Consider the following 14,097-nt stretch of genomic DNA (forward strand, 5'->3'; position numbering starts at 1 on the left):
ATCAAAATTACAGTTTAATTGTGTGAAGCACTGAAGAAGTACGAAGAAGAGACAGTCCTGTCTGCAAAGAGCAGCCATTTTATATTTATGGTAGCATTTCTTCACGAGGCTTACACAATCGTGATGTCACAGTTACGTACATATTGTTTAAACCTTTTTCTATTAAGTAAACAACAAATGTAAATACGCAGCTTAATTTTTTAATTGTCCTTTTAAAGGACACCAGCTTCATATCCTGCTGAGATTACTACAATAATTGATGGATCCTTTGTGGAAGCATCTTTGTACCTTGTTAATTAGTAATTTAGATCTGAGTTTGCTTTTTAAAGCAGCTCCAGCTGGACACTGTAAATCATTGTCTAGAGCACAGTCTATACTCGGTACAGAACCTGGCCAAGCCACAAACTCTTTGCACCTAGTATACCAAAATCTGGTTGCTGGTGAATACTTGAACACATTAATACTGATCATCGCGCAAGTGGAGCTTTTCCAGATCTGATGAATGGATTTAAATTGCTTTTCTTTCATGATTTGCCCAAGAGACTAATGACTTCTCTTCAACTGAGAAGAATGCACAGAGGTATTATGTCCACAGTGTGGACATACACATGTATACATTTATATACCTACGAACCTGAACAGCCCCATACATTTAAGAAGTCTGCTGAAATTGTGTCATACCCTGGACAGATTTTTTTCAAGGTATATTATAACACTGTGAATAATTTTTAGATTGTAAGTGAGGTCCAATTTTACTATTTCTATTTGCATAGTTCTTCCTTCCATTGTTAGTTTTTGCTTCTTTGAGTATTCTATAGTAATTTCTATTATTCTGGTGACAGGATGTTTATTGCTGTTATCTTGATGCCTAATGGACCTCTCAAGCTAAATCTACTTTATCAGAAGAGGAAACTGCATAATTTCCCAGTCCTTTTTAGCTCAAACACCAGCAAAAGTCAAACTCAGGATGAAGAAAATTCTATATTCAGTAGCAGGTTCATCTAGATTTTAGTCTGTAATGCTGAACAAATGTGATGCAGATCCATAAACTTCAGCTGGGCTGAAGAATCATACATGTAACTTTGCTATTGATTTATATACTTTTAGGTTATTTTTTGTAGTCCTTTCAACATCATTACTACAGTTATTGTACAGCACAGACAATAAACCTTTCTAGAAAGACTAATGGAGTTGGCAAATTAGGTTCATCATCATTTTAATGGTTGATACATAAGTGCTAATTTTTTTGTTCCATTCTGTGGCTTGCCTGATGTTGGGAGCTGATCAAACTGTTGCATGCAGTGACTGCTCAGATGAGTCATGTGGAAAGGACTGATGTAGAAGAATAAAACTTCTCAAAGTGGTACTTAGAGTTTCTGTATCTTTGTGTTAATTCAGTATAGAGATACAATCTTAATTAGTTTAAATCAGCAAGTATGAGATGAGCTATTTACAATTTTCAACAATAAGCATCTTGGGAAAATGATAATAACAGCTAGCAGCCACATTTTCTGACTAAATAGATATTTGTATTTTCAACCTTCTCATATGAAAGGCAAAACTGTAAAAATTACTAATATTTATTCCACAAATATTTGTCTCATTTTTATTTCACCCTGCTGTGATCTGCAAGTGCTAAACATTTGGACCCCCTTGGAGGAAAGCTACTTGTGAAGTTGTGTTTAGATGTAGCAGGAACTTAGTATTCAAACAAATTTTTGTTGAAGAACCATCTTGGTAGGTTAATTTTACAAGAGAGCTTCATGCAGGCCTTTCAACAGCAAGGACTTAATTTGCAAAGGCAAGCAATATTCAGAATATTTTCTCAGTTACTTATGGAGAACTAATCTTCCTTTTATTTCTAAATCATTCGTTTCTGTTCTGCCCAGAATATTTGATGTTTATGCTACACAGACACATACGTACCTCCTCCACATTTCAAAAGAGCAAAAAATAACAGATAATTCATCTTTTAATATTGTGCATGCTGGAATACTTACTGCTTTCAAACAGAGTTAGGCCATCACTGTATTTACTGATACAGCCCGTTGTTTTTAGACAGCTTCCTGCCTTGCAGGATAAAGTTTTCATATAGGTGCCTAAGGCTACAGGATACAATGCACAAGAAGAGTTAGTCACAGTGAATCTAACCTGGGAGAAAAATCCTGTGAGTGATGCTGATGAGTGAGGGAATTGAGTCCTCATTCCTTGCCTTTTGGGAGAACATCTTCAAGGCCCTTTTTGGAGGGATGCATGCGATCTTCCCTTTAGAAGCAATTCCACTGTGCATAAATACTAGCATGGCTTAATACTACGCCAGAGAGGGTGTTTGTTGTTGTGTCTGTGTGTTAGCACATTGGAGGACACTGTTTTGAAAGAGCTGAACTTCTGTCCAGCTCCAGTCCAAGGAATGCATAAATATTTTTGTGTAAGGTGGCTACTGGAAAACAGACTTGACACCAGCATCCCGGATCTGTAGTCCCTCTGTGAGGTCCTCGAGGGCAGGCGTCACTCAGCTAGGTAGTTTCTTCACTGTGGTTCTTCCCAAGAAATAATTATTGCATGCAAAGCAGAAGTATGGTAATAGAAAAGATGGAGACAGGTTGCTAAGATTATTTTTCTTTGCCAAGGACAACCCTGTCTATGATAAACCTATTTAAACATAACATAGCTTCGAAGTAGACTGGCATTGATATTCAGTCTTGAAGCTTTTCTTAATAAAAAAGCTTAACCAACTTTAAAATTGGTCAGCATAGAAGGATTTTTTTCCTTTTTTTCCCTCTTGAGGAATATTTTTTTTTAAAAAATGATTTTATTCCTGTGCTGATAATGTTATTTAAATTATTACTAATCAAATACTGGATTGCAAGCAGTCAGCAATAATCCAGAAGATGTTTGACAAACGCTTTGGTTTATGGCATAATTTTCCAAGGAATTTGATGTGAAACTCATTGCTTGGGCTGTTAGATCCTAAATTAGACAAAGTAGAATGAATTACGTGTTCCTGTCACCTCGTATTGATTTGTCAGTAGTGGTGGCAAGCCTTTTTTTTCCCCTTTTTATTTTTTTTATTTTTATTTTTTAAGTACTGTGAAAGAACAAACCACAGTGGAAACAAGCATCTACGCCTTGAAGTGTGAGGTTCTGTAGGGACCAGTTTGGATTAACATGGTTCCCAGTGTAGGTGGCTGCTGGTGCTTTGGCTCGTGGATACCCAGGTAAGACCCAGTCCCTTTTCACAGAATCACAGAATCGCAGAATGGTCGGAGTTGGAAGGGCCCTCTGGAGATAATCTTGTCCAACCCCCTGCTAGAGCAGGGTCACCTAGAGCAGGTTGCACGTCCAGGCAAGTTTCGAATGTCTCCAGAGAAGGAGACTCCACAACCTCTCTGGGCAGCCTGTTCCAGTGCTCTGTTACCCTCAGAGAAAAGAGTTTCCTCATATTCAGAAGGGATTCCTTGTGTTTCAGTTTGTGCCTGTTGCCCCTTGTCCTGGTGCTGGGCACCACCGAAAAGAGCCTGGCCCCATCCTCCTGACAGTCACCCTTAAGATATTTGTATGTGTTGGTAAGATCCCCTCTCAGCCTTCTCCAGGCAAACTGACCCAGCTCTCCCAGCCTTTCTTCATACGAGACATGCTCCATTCCCCTCCTAATCATCTTCGATAGCCTACCACTGGATCCTCTCCAATAGTTCCCTCCCTCCCATGAACTGGGGAACCCAGAACTGGGCACAGTTTCAATACATCAGTTTTGCTCCAAGCAAGAGTAGGGGCTGGGAAGTTCTGTATTGCCTGTTCCCACTGGGCAGGAGCCTCAGAAAGTGATGCTGAGTTAGCGTGACAGCCTACACAGAAATATTTCCACACAGAGAACACACTGCAAGAGAGAGTCTTTTGTGAAAAATCAGTAGGTGTAACTATTGGAAGTTCACATGATTAATATTAAAGATGATTTTTTTAGGTGGGTTATAGTTCTAGAAATGGGTTGATTCTTCCTCAAACGTGCAAAAACCAGACAGCATTCTTGGTAAATGTTCTTATTTTCCTGTTAGTGGGAGTGGGTGGTGGTGATGAGTGGTTCCTCATAGACCCCTCCAAAGGGTTTAATGTTTTGCATCCTATAAAAAGGCTGTTTTAAGAATTATACTATATAAACAAACAAAAAATATTTCATGGAGAGTCATCAGCAGAAATCTTAGTGTCATTTGCTGAAGATGAAGCTGTTCCCCTTCTAAGGTGTTCCACTAAGGTTAAGGTAGAAGAAAGAGGGTCTTAACATCCTGTGGGTTCTGTCTGTTTCCACTAGAAGTTTTATTTGTCTTCTGAGCCTAGATACAAACTCGGCAGTGGGAATAACAGCAGCTTTAAAATTTTCTACTAGGGAAATTGCTTGACTTCAGAAGCACCACAGAAGGTTGCAAAGGTATTGCTGGCCAACAGGCATGAAATAATTTGATATAAAACTGAGTTTTAATTCGCTGTTGGAAACCACCAGGATAATGACTCAGTTTCATAAAAAAAATAGGTTCATTATTTTTTAATTGGGCTGCTTTTCAACGAATCCAGGGGCTGCTCATCAAAATGCAAGAGGTGTTCCAAATATCACAAAGTTTAAGGAAATTAATTTCTGATTAATTTTATATACCTGACATGATGAATCTATCACTTGTACACTGTTGACCTTCACTAGTGAATATTCTTGCATCTTCCAGTGTCTTCTCTTGTGAAAACTAACACAAATATCAATTTAAGCAGTATATAAATATGAACTGAAGTACTTAAAATGAAACTTCAGCAAGACCAGAAACATTTTGGCAGAATTATTTCAGGGAATAGTTAAAATCAGTGAGAACAGCTTTGCTTTGTGATTAACACTGTTATATTATTCATTCAGACATCATATTCATTCAGGATTTATACAGCAATTTTCAGAGGTGCTTTGTAAAAATAAAATGAGAAAAGCAATGAAAGACATAGAACTAATAATACATTTGATGTTCAGAGAAAACAGGTTGCAGGGTGAGCTGGGAGGCCTGGGATACATCTACATTCAGCGTGCTGCAGAACTGGGATGGAGGCAGATGTAGAAACTAAAGCAGCATTTCTCATGCAGTTACATGATACAGCCATGACTGAGGAGGTAGATATTTGGTCAGATGCTGATGGGTGGGCTTACAAGGCTTTCTGAGATTGTCTAGGGTTTTTTTTTTTGTTTGGCTGGTTTTGGTTGGTTTGTTTTTTTTTTTTTTTTGCTTTTACTTTAAATATGAATTCTCTCCTTATTGCTATCAATCCCAAAAATACAACTGGAATCAAACCTCCCTTACTGAGAATTATGTAGTCATTTGATAGGAGCTTGGTTAATACTAAACTCAAAAATGAACATGACACTTCAGTCAAAGATATGTGATAATGTGTTCCTGAGTAACTAACAACTGCATCAGTCCTGTGTGATGTCTTTCTGAAAGTTCCTCTCCTTAATCTCTTCCCTTTCTCTTCTTTTGGTCCTTCCCTAAACATCCCATAAGTTTTCAACATCTCCACAGCCCACTTAGCACATCTCAAAAATTTTGGAAGAGTCTGAAAATGCTCTTCCCTCTGCAGCAAACCTATAAGGAATATTTTACTTCTCTAGACAATACCCTGTTTCATATGCACAGCATTCTGGGGAAGGAGTTTCTTTCTTTGACTTATTTTTGGTTTCATACTAGATAGAACAATCTCATCAAGAAGTCATTCTCCTCGGGCAGTCAGGAGTAGCTGACTGTGTCCTCTGGGTTTCACCAACTAGGTTAGTTACTAGAATTCCTCCACCTATGTTGTTTCCTTGGTTCTTCTCAGGAGTTAGCATTTGATTTGTGTTGCCTTTATTATAAAGATAACCTGACAGCAAATATTCAGCATTTTTCTCCATGTCACTTTGTTCCTGGTAACTTAGTCTACTAATGGTTTGTTGGGTTTTGGCCCCCCTGCTCCCCTTTTTCAAATTATCTTAATATTTTGCTTCTGCAACTCCAAACTGTAGTTTTATCTGCCAGTTACTCAAAAGAGGTATCATTAAATGTGGTCTTCTTACATTCGTGATTTAGCCTCCTTACAGTGCATTTTCTGTCAGCATCTTTTGGGAGTACTTTCTTACCTTGTCAGACACACGCCTGGTTTCATCTGTGTTTCAGACATCATGGGGATACGGTCTGTCATTGCAGCTCCTCCTGACTGGTGGGTATGCTACTGGTTTTTACCAAAGCCTGTCAACAAAAAGTCTTTTGGATTTTTGTATGGCCAGGACTTCTTTCTTTGTTCAGAATTTTCTTTCCTGAACTATTTATTTTTGGAGATTTTAATTATTTGCTCTATAGATAAACCAATATGTAAGAAACTTCTTATTCTTGGGGATACAGAGAGGAGTCCCTTCAGTCTGTAGAGAAACAAAGCTTTGAGGAGCAAGAACATGAGGCACACAAATTTGCTTTCGCAGAGCTATGTGAAAGTAGAGGAATCAAAGTCCGCAATATTTACTGGAACAAAAGAAGCAATAACTAAAGTAATGTTTTGTAATTTTAGTGCATGTGTATTACTAGAGCAGTTTTGCTTAACTTCTGACAGTACCAGAATCTTGTTCACAAGCTCTGATATTACATCTGTAATTAGTTCCTTTTCTATTCTTAGACCGTGACACTTAAATCCAGGGAGTTCCCATCTTTTTTCAAAAGGGATATGAAAACTACTAGCCGTCTCTCCACATTCCTTTCACAGCAGAGGTCCTAGGAGTTATGTGCTGGAATCCTCATGTACCCACAAAAGCTGCAGAGGCAGCCTTTGTGAGCCAGCAGAAGTGGCAGCTCTATGAGGAATACAGGTAGGAGATGACAATGTAGGAGATACAGGTAGGATAAACCCTGGCTGTAACAGGCTTCCCTGGTTCCTCATGTCTGGGTGTCTCTACTCCAGGCACCAGTGCCCTGCAGCCCGCTTGCAAATGATGTGGCACGGCTCATGTAGGGATGTCCCAACTGAACTGCAGCTCAGGAGCCCTAGGCTGGCCAACCTGCCATGCATACATGGGTGTGTTTCTGAACATCATAGAATGTCAGGAATTTAACCTTAAAAATGCTCTTAACCACTCCTGTGCAGAATATATTTTACTTATATTGACTAACAGCACCTCTCGCCTTATGCAGTAGTTTGATTGTGTGTGCAGAATAATGCTGTGCGGAGTAGAAGAGGCTGTTAGAATCGGTCTGAATTCGGATAGGACATGACATCAGATGAAGATGTTAGGAATGAGAGGTTTATTACATTTTTTCCCCTTGTATTTGAAGGAGGGAGAAGTATTAATAGCAAACAGCAGTACAGATGTATTTTTATTTCTCAATCATCAACACTTTGGGAAGAATGCAGAGGAAGGAGAAAACAAGAGAAAAGCAGTAGCAAGACAGAAGTGGCGGGATATGTTGAACTGGCACTGTCTTTCCCATTCTGCTGTAATCAGAAAAGTCAAAATCCACTTCAGAATGCAGGAATAAAAACTGACAGTCTGCTAGACTGAAGTCTGACATAATTGCTGTGAAAATAAGCTAGCTCCAAGCACAACACTGTTCATCTACACTTACCATGATGTTGGCTTTTAAGATACAAAGTGTGATACTGTATTTGGGGAGTGGAAAATTAATTTTTTTATCAGCATGGCAATTTTTAATGCCATTATTTCATAATTACACCACCATGCTTAGAACAAAGACTTCTAGTATTGCCAATATCTTTTTTCATCCTGTTGAATAACACTGAAAAGTAATCAGCAAAATGAAATCAAAACGTAAAATCAATATGAAGTTGCGAAAGCTTTAACTGTTTTGTCTTAAACAGACATAAGCTTTGAAAAAAGCTTCATTTAAAAAAATAAAAAAGTGTAAATTCTCTTTTTTTATTACCAAACAGAAAACGTGGAGCTTCTGACCCAAAGGAGACAGTTTCAGAATAATGCATGAAGTAAGCTGTTGCTACCTAAAAGTGTGGAACACCAAAGGCAGGTGCAACCTCAGTGTAGATCAGGACTGTGCGAGCACATAGTCGGTGGCACCAGAGGGCTAACTGATCTGCTTACTGCTACTTTAATCTCCCCTCCTGGCTTGCAGATGGCCAACAGGCATGAACTTTGCTGACATTCTTTTGTGGTTTTAGTAACAGTGATCAAATTCAAATTTTAGGAGAGAAACACCAAAACAGGTTTGTTTGTTTTTTTTTTAGATTGTGTGGGAAAAAATATAATTAGCATGGTAGCATATTTTTATATATATATATCAGTATTTATAACCAGAACCCATGTGATGTGAAAAGCATTGCATCAGCAAAATTATTCTTACATTATATTCTGGGGTTAACATTAAATAGTGGTGGTATTCCACACCACCTTGTTTACCTGTGACTGATTTGCCTTTATATCATGATGTAAGAAACACATGATCAAGGTACAGCTATTTTACTAACTGAGGTAGGCAGAGCAGCGTGGAGTTCTGCTTTTTGGCATGATGCTATATATCTGTAGAGCAAGAAGACAAATTATTTAAAAATGAAAAATCCACTTGCTCATTCCTTGCAGAAAATTGGTAGCTATTACTGATGCAGATTTTGGGCACAAATAACACAAATATGCATACCGAACCAGGCACTATGATCGCTGTTGTTTAAAACTATTTCTTACACTACAATTTGTGAACAGATACTGATAGAAAAAGCTTTACTCCAAACAGAAACAGAGCATGGGAAAAAAAATAAACCACCAACAACAGGAGGGAGAAGTCTGTGAATTGGACTTAGATGATGGTTGTATTTATATTTCTGTATGATGCTAGGGACAAATAAAAGAGGTAGATCCAAAGAGAAATATATTTGGAAGTCCATTGGCGATAGGATCAAAAGGAAAGCTAATGGGAGATAAAGAGGATGGGGCTGGAGAAAAGGCACTCCACAAAACATACAGCAGCACACAGAGGGAAGTGGAGGTGGAGGAAGTGGCATGTGGTACCTTCCCTTCAGATGTGAGGCTTTAATTTGTTTTTACATGTTTTGCACATGAATTCTGTAGAATTGTATTTGCTTTCAAAATCTCATCAGGCACAAGTGCTTGTTGGAGTATTTCTGATGGTATTCCTAGCCCCTGAACTTCTTAGTTGTGATTAGTTCCTTCAACAAATTTTCCATGCAGTTGCTTTGATTCTCATAATTAATCACCCTCACTCAGTCAAGTACTTTTTTCAAAGACTGAAATTGTTAAATATAAATTGTTTGTGATCACATATAGAAAATACAATTTTAAACGTTTTGATTCTTAATATATGTTCCTGCTAAGAAGACACCGTGACTACCTGAAAAAGAACAGAGCTATGTTCCAGGATACTCTCAATTTAAGGATAGGTTAGGGGTTTTAATACATTCTTAATGTGTGTTGTGGTTTAACCCCATCCAGTGACCAAGCATCACACAGCCGCTCTCTCACTCCCCCCACAGTGGGATGGGGGAGAGGATCGGAAGAGTAGAAGGGAGAAAACTCACGGGTTAAGATAAAGACAGTTTAATAGGTAAAGCAAAAACCACGCACACAAGCAAAGCAAAACAAGGAATTCATTCACCACTTCGCATCAGCAGGCAGGTGTTCAGCCATCCCCAGGAAAGCCGGGCTCCATCATGTGTAGTAGTTACTCGGGAAGACAAACGCCATAATGCCAGATGTCCCCCACTTCCTTCTTCTTCCCTTCAGTTCATATACTCTGTATGATGTCCCATGCTATGGATGTCCCCTTTGGCTAGTTTGGGTCACCTGTCCTGGCTGTGTCCCTTCCCAATGTCCCGTGCCCCTCCAGCCCTCTGGCTGGCAGGGCCCAAGGAACCGAAAAGTCCTTGAATTAGCATAAACGTCACCCGGCAACAACTAAAACCATCAGTGTGCTATCAACATTGTTCTCGCATCAGAGCCAAAACACAGCATTGCACCAGCTACTAAGAAGAAATTAACTCTATCCCAGCTGAAACCAGGGCAATGTGTTAAGATGCCAGTGTTTCCAAATACATGCAAAATACTGGAATTGATTTATTAAAGATGGAATCCTATACCATATTTGTGAGGTGCATATATATACACACACATATGTATAGCTCTCTATAGGTGGTTCAAGCAAAGCTGTTTATTTGCTGGCATTTTTGAGAAAACATTTTTTTACCGTGCCTGTGATATCAGAGAGTCTCAGCTTTGAAATGATGTGTGATACTAGCAAACAGAAAAGCAAGCAAAATAAAAGGTGTTGTTCCACCTGGAAATGAAGGCTGGAGTGAAGGCTGTGTTACAAGTGTTTTATGCTGGACCTATGCATGTGCAGACCTCCTACATTAGAACTTAAAAGGACTTTATGCAGAATTTAGTTAATAAAATCTTAGAGACCAGTTGAGGCAGCTTCTTGTCAAGAGCCCCATGACAGCTGTAAAAACATAAACATCCCCCACCCCAAACAATTGCATTGTCTGGTTTTGGGCCAGGAACTTCACCATGCTAGCCATTAGGCTATTGAGACACAGTGCTCTTCTCGTGTATATGTTTATCACCCAAAAAGAAGGGCTCAGCACTTTGAATCCCAAATGGATTTAGGCATCTGCTTAATCAGGTTTATGAGCACTCCTGTGCCTGGTGTTCTGGCATATGGATACCTTGCAGTTTCCCTTGGAAGTATATAGGTTTCTATGCTCTGTAAGTTTTCTTTTTTCTCTTTATAGTACATGAAAAGAAAACATAAAATATATGTCCTTTTTTTCCATTGTAATTATTTGTAGTCAATGGAGAAGGGGAGACTTCTAATTAAGATGTTCTGCATCATTCCCTGTAAGCGTTAAAGAGAATGTACCTGCATTAGCATTTTGGTATGAATTAGGAACGTGCTTTTGAAGTAAAGGTCCCCATTTTCTCTGCTTTTTTTGCTTGGATTCACATCAAGCGTGGCCTTGGAGGACACAAGATGGACTTTTTTTTTCCTTTTTTTTTTTTTTTTTTTTAATGACCAGAAGTTGCGCTCCAACCATTAAAATACATTCAAATCCACAGGCCCAGAACAGGATAGTTCAAAAGCCTTTAATATGTACAGTGTGGATGTCAGATTCTCCTCACCAGTGCTTTACCCTAAGGATTTGCTCCTATTGCACTGCGCTGCTTGTTGATGTAGATACAAGCACAGATTTCTTCAAAGCTTTCTCTCTTTTAGCTGCAGGGTGACTCTGTGTCCTCAGCACAGGCGGTCTGAATCGCTCTGCAGCAGTGAGGTGCCTAAGTCTGAGGCACTGAAACATTCACATTAGCTGTCTAAAAGTAGGTGATATAAATGCAGTTCATAGTGTTCCTATAAAATAGAGCAAGGCGGTGCAGGCAGCAGCTGTGTATCACTTCTTACTTCAGGCCCCTTTGGTTATTCTGCTTGGGGGAGAATGTGATGAGGAGTGCACCCTGTCTGTCCTAATGCAGCATCTTGACTGTTGTTTTAGAGACATGATATATACAAAAAATATGAACCAATAGAAAGTAGGCAAGACAAACACCCCTCACCCCACCCCCCTTTTTTTTGAGTCACACCCTTCTCCACACTTGAATTCAGCTGTTCATAATCACTTGGCCAGCACAAAACAAATAGTTTGATCTTGTACTAGGAGTATTAATTAGACCATGTAAATTGTTACTAGTGTTAACTCCTGTTTCCTAGCTTGTTCTCTCCAAAGCTGTTTGTAAATCTTGTTTCACTGTCAATTTAGTTATTGTTCCTCCCTCGCAGAAAACACAGACATCTCAATTAATTCAAAGAATAGTTTACCAGTACACCTTTCTCATGTCAAGGCTGTAACAAATCAAGTATAAAATGGTTCAGGCTTTAGTGATGTACTTTTCTATAACTTAGTGATTCTAATAACATTTGTAGCATATGTTTCTACTTAAAACACTTAAAAATACTACATCAGCTCATCTGTAGGCTCATCTGTAGGACAAAAAAAAGACAATATACTAGCGTATTATTTGAAATTTAGGATTGTAACATCAAGCATTAAAAACTTAGGTAATTAAGACTGTTGCAGGAGCTTCTGTTTAGCTCCTTGGTGAGTAAAGATAGTTCTTACAGCATAATCATGCACAAATCCTCATACATGATAAATGGTACTTATAAAAGTAATTATTTTCTTATACTAGTTTTTATTCAAATTTTGTTCTGAAGACAAGACTATGTAATAGATATTCTTATAGCCTTTTCTCTTATAACTACCATATCTGGAAACTAAATTAAACCCCTTTATTTTACAAAACTTTCTGAGATATTATTTTCCTTTTACAGATGAGAAAAAAACGTATTTTTGAGGTTTCAGTTGCTCAGCTTGTGTTGTAAGAGTACTTAGCATTTCATATTTTCAGAACATCGCTAACACTGGTTTCAGCTTCAGTCTCTTAAGTAGGTCTTCTGAATATCAGGCTCCATTGTGTCTGGTTTTGGACACCAGAAAGTGATTAATGCAAATAGAGAATCATTTGTGAAAGTTTGGCTGAGATGCAGGAAACTACAGAAGAAGAATCATACAATGCAGTTCTCCATGGAAATTCTCTTGCCATCATACTCATGAGATTATCCTTTCTCTATCTGTAACTTCCATCTCCATTCACTAAACACTCTCCTAGTTCTTTAATAAATAAAATAAAGAAAAAAAAGACTTTTGTACTATAGACGGAATACCTAATCTTGCTAATTCTAAAATCATTTTAGTCCTATACCGTTCACTATGTGATGCATATGCATGCAGGACAGAAGGTACCATTTTATCATTTGAATGTTGCATTTCCTCACTTTCCTAGTGATCTTTAAACAGGACTCCTCAGATGTGTATAGAACTTACAGTGAAGGTGCCTGAATTTAGACTTCCTTATTGCTCTGTAATCTTTCTGTGTAAAATTCACTCCACATCTGTCTCCCTGTGGTCTTTGTTCTGCCCAAATCACATTGTGGTTCATTGAAAGAAAATGCCTTTATGGACCCTTTGTATTGTGATCAATTTCCCTGATATTCATATAGCAGTAGCTTAGCGAGAATTGTATTAAAATGGACAGGGAATATAAAAATATCCATTGAAAAATGTGAGATCAGCTGCACGCTAAAGTATCCTGTGATTTTGACCATTTGATAAGGAGATTTGCTTCAAATGATACCTGAACCAGCACCACTGAATGTGCTGTGGCACTCCTGCCTTAGCAAGGTTACGAGGAACCTTAGAAGGACATTTGGGGGTGGTGGTGAGAATAAACAGATGGTGCACAATTTGATTCTTTTGAGCATCTGAGTGGGATTCAGGTCCATACATGCATAAAGAGGGTGGTTTGGGATTTGACTTACAGGTCCTCTTCGTTGTGAAGTATATTCTGCTCCAAGGCTGTTTGTCACTGGGGGACCAAGGGACAACTAATGAGAAAACAGATTTTGCAAGTGAAGCGGACTTGTCAGCAGAAAGACTGGGGAGGGCACAGCTGAAGAACGAATGTTTGGGTTATTCCTGAGCTCTTTCAGAGAGGGGAAAACACGGTTTGTTCGATAAGTGGCAGCTGCTACAGTACTGCAGTTAAGTGTATTGAAGCACCAGGTTCACATGGGACACAGGCTTATTTTAAACACTCCACAAAACTGAGAACAATTCTTCAAAGCTGAAAGCTAAAGCAATCATTTATTTCAAATGCTTCTCTTAAAATGGTTGCCTTTTAGTAGACTAGACCCTTCGTTTACTATTGAGTGGTTTATTATTGTTTCTGTTTCCTTTTGAGAATTACTTCAGATGTTGTGCCACAAAGTTCAGAACCTCCCTGAAAAGTCCACAAGAGAGAGAAGCCCGGTTAGTCTCCTCCTCTCTTCCTCTCTGGTTACAGCTATAATTTAATTATATGAGATGAGCAAGTGGCAGGGTTTAGGAAACACACGGTATTGTGGTACCCCTCAGCTGGTGTGTTTTACTTGGTACAGGCCTCTTCTCTGTTACCATATTGCCACTTTTCCCATTTCACGTATCTGCCTTGAGAAGTTTATTTTCTCTTGT

General features: G+C 38.7%; 1 protein-coding gene across 1 annotated transcript in view; it reads left to right on the top strand.

Annotated features, from left to right (window-relative positions):
- The window catches only part of GPC6 (glypican 6), a 772,237-nt gene that overhangs the window by 11,134 nt on the left and 747,006 nt on the right, over positions 1-14,097 (top strand). The window lies entirely within an intron of this gene.

Source organism: Falco biarmicus, chromosome 2, assembly GCF_023638135.1.
Source record: "Falco biarmicus isolate bFalBia1 chromosome 2, bFalBia1.pri, whole genome shotgun sequence".
Classification (NCBI taxonomy): domain Eukaryota; kingdom Metazoa; phylum Chordata; class Aves; order Falconiformes; family Falconidae; genus Falco; species Falco biarmicus.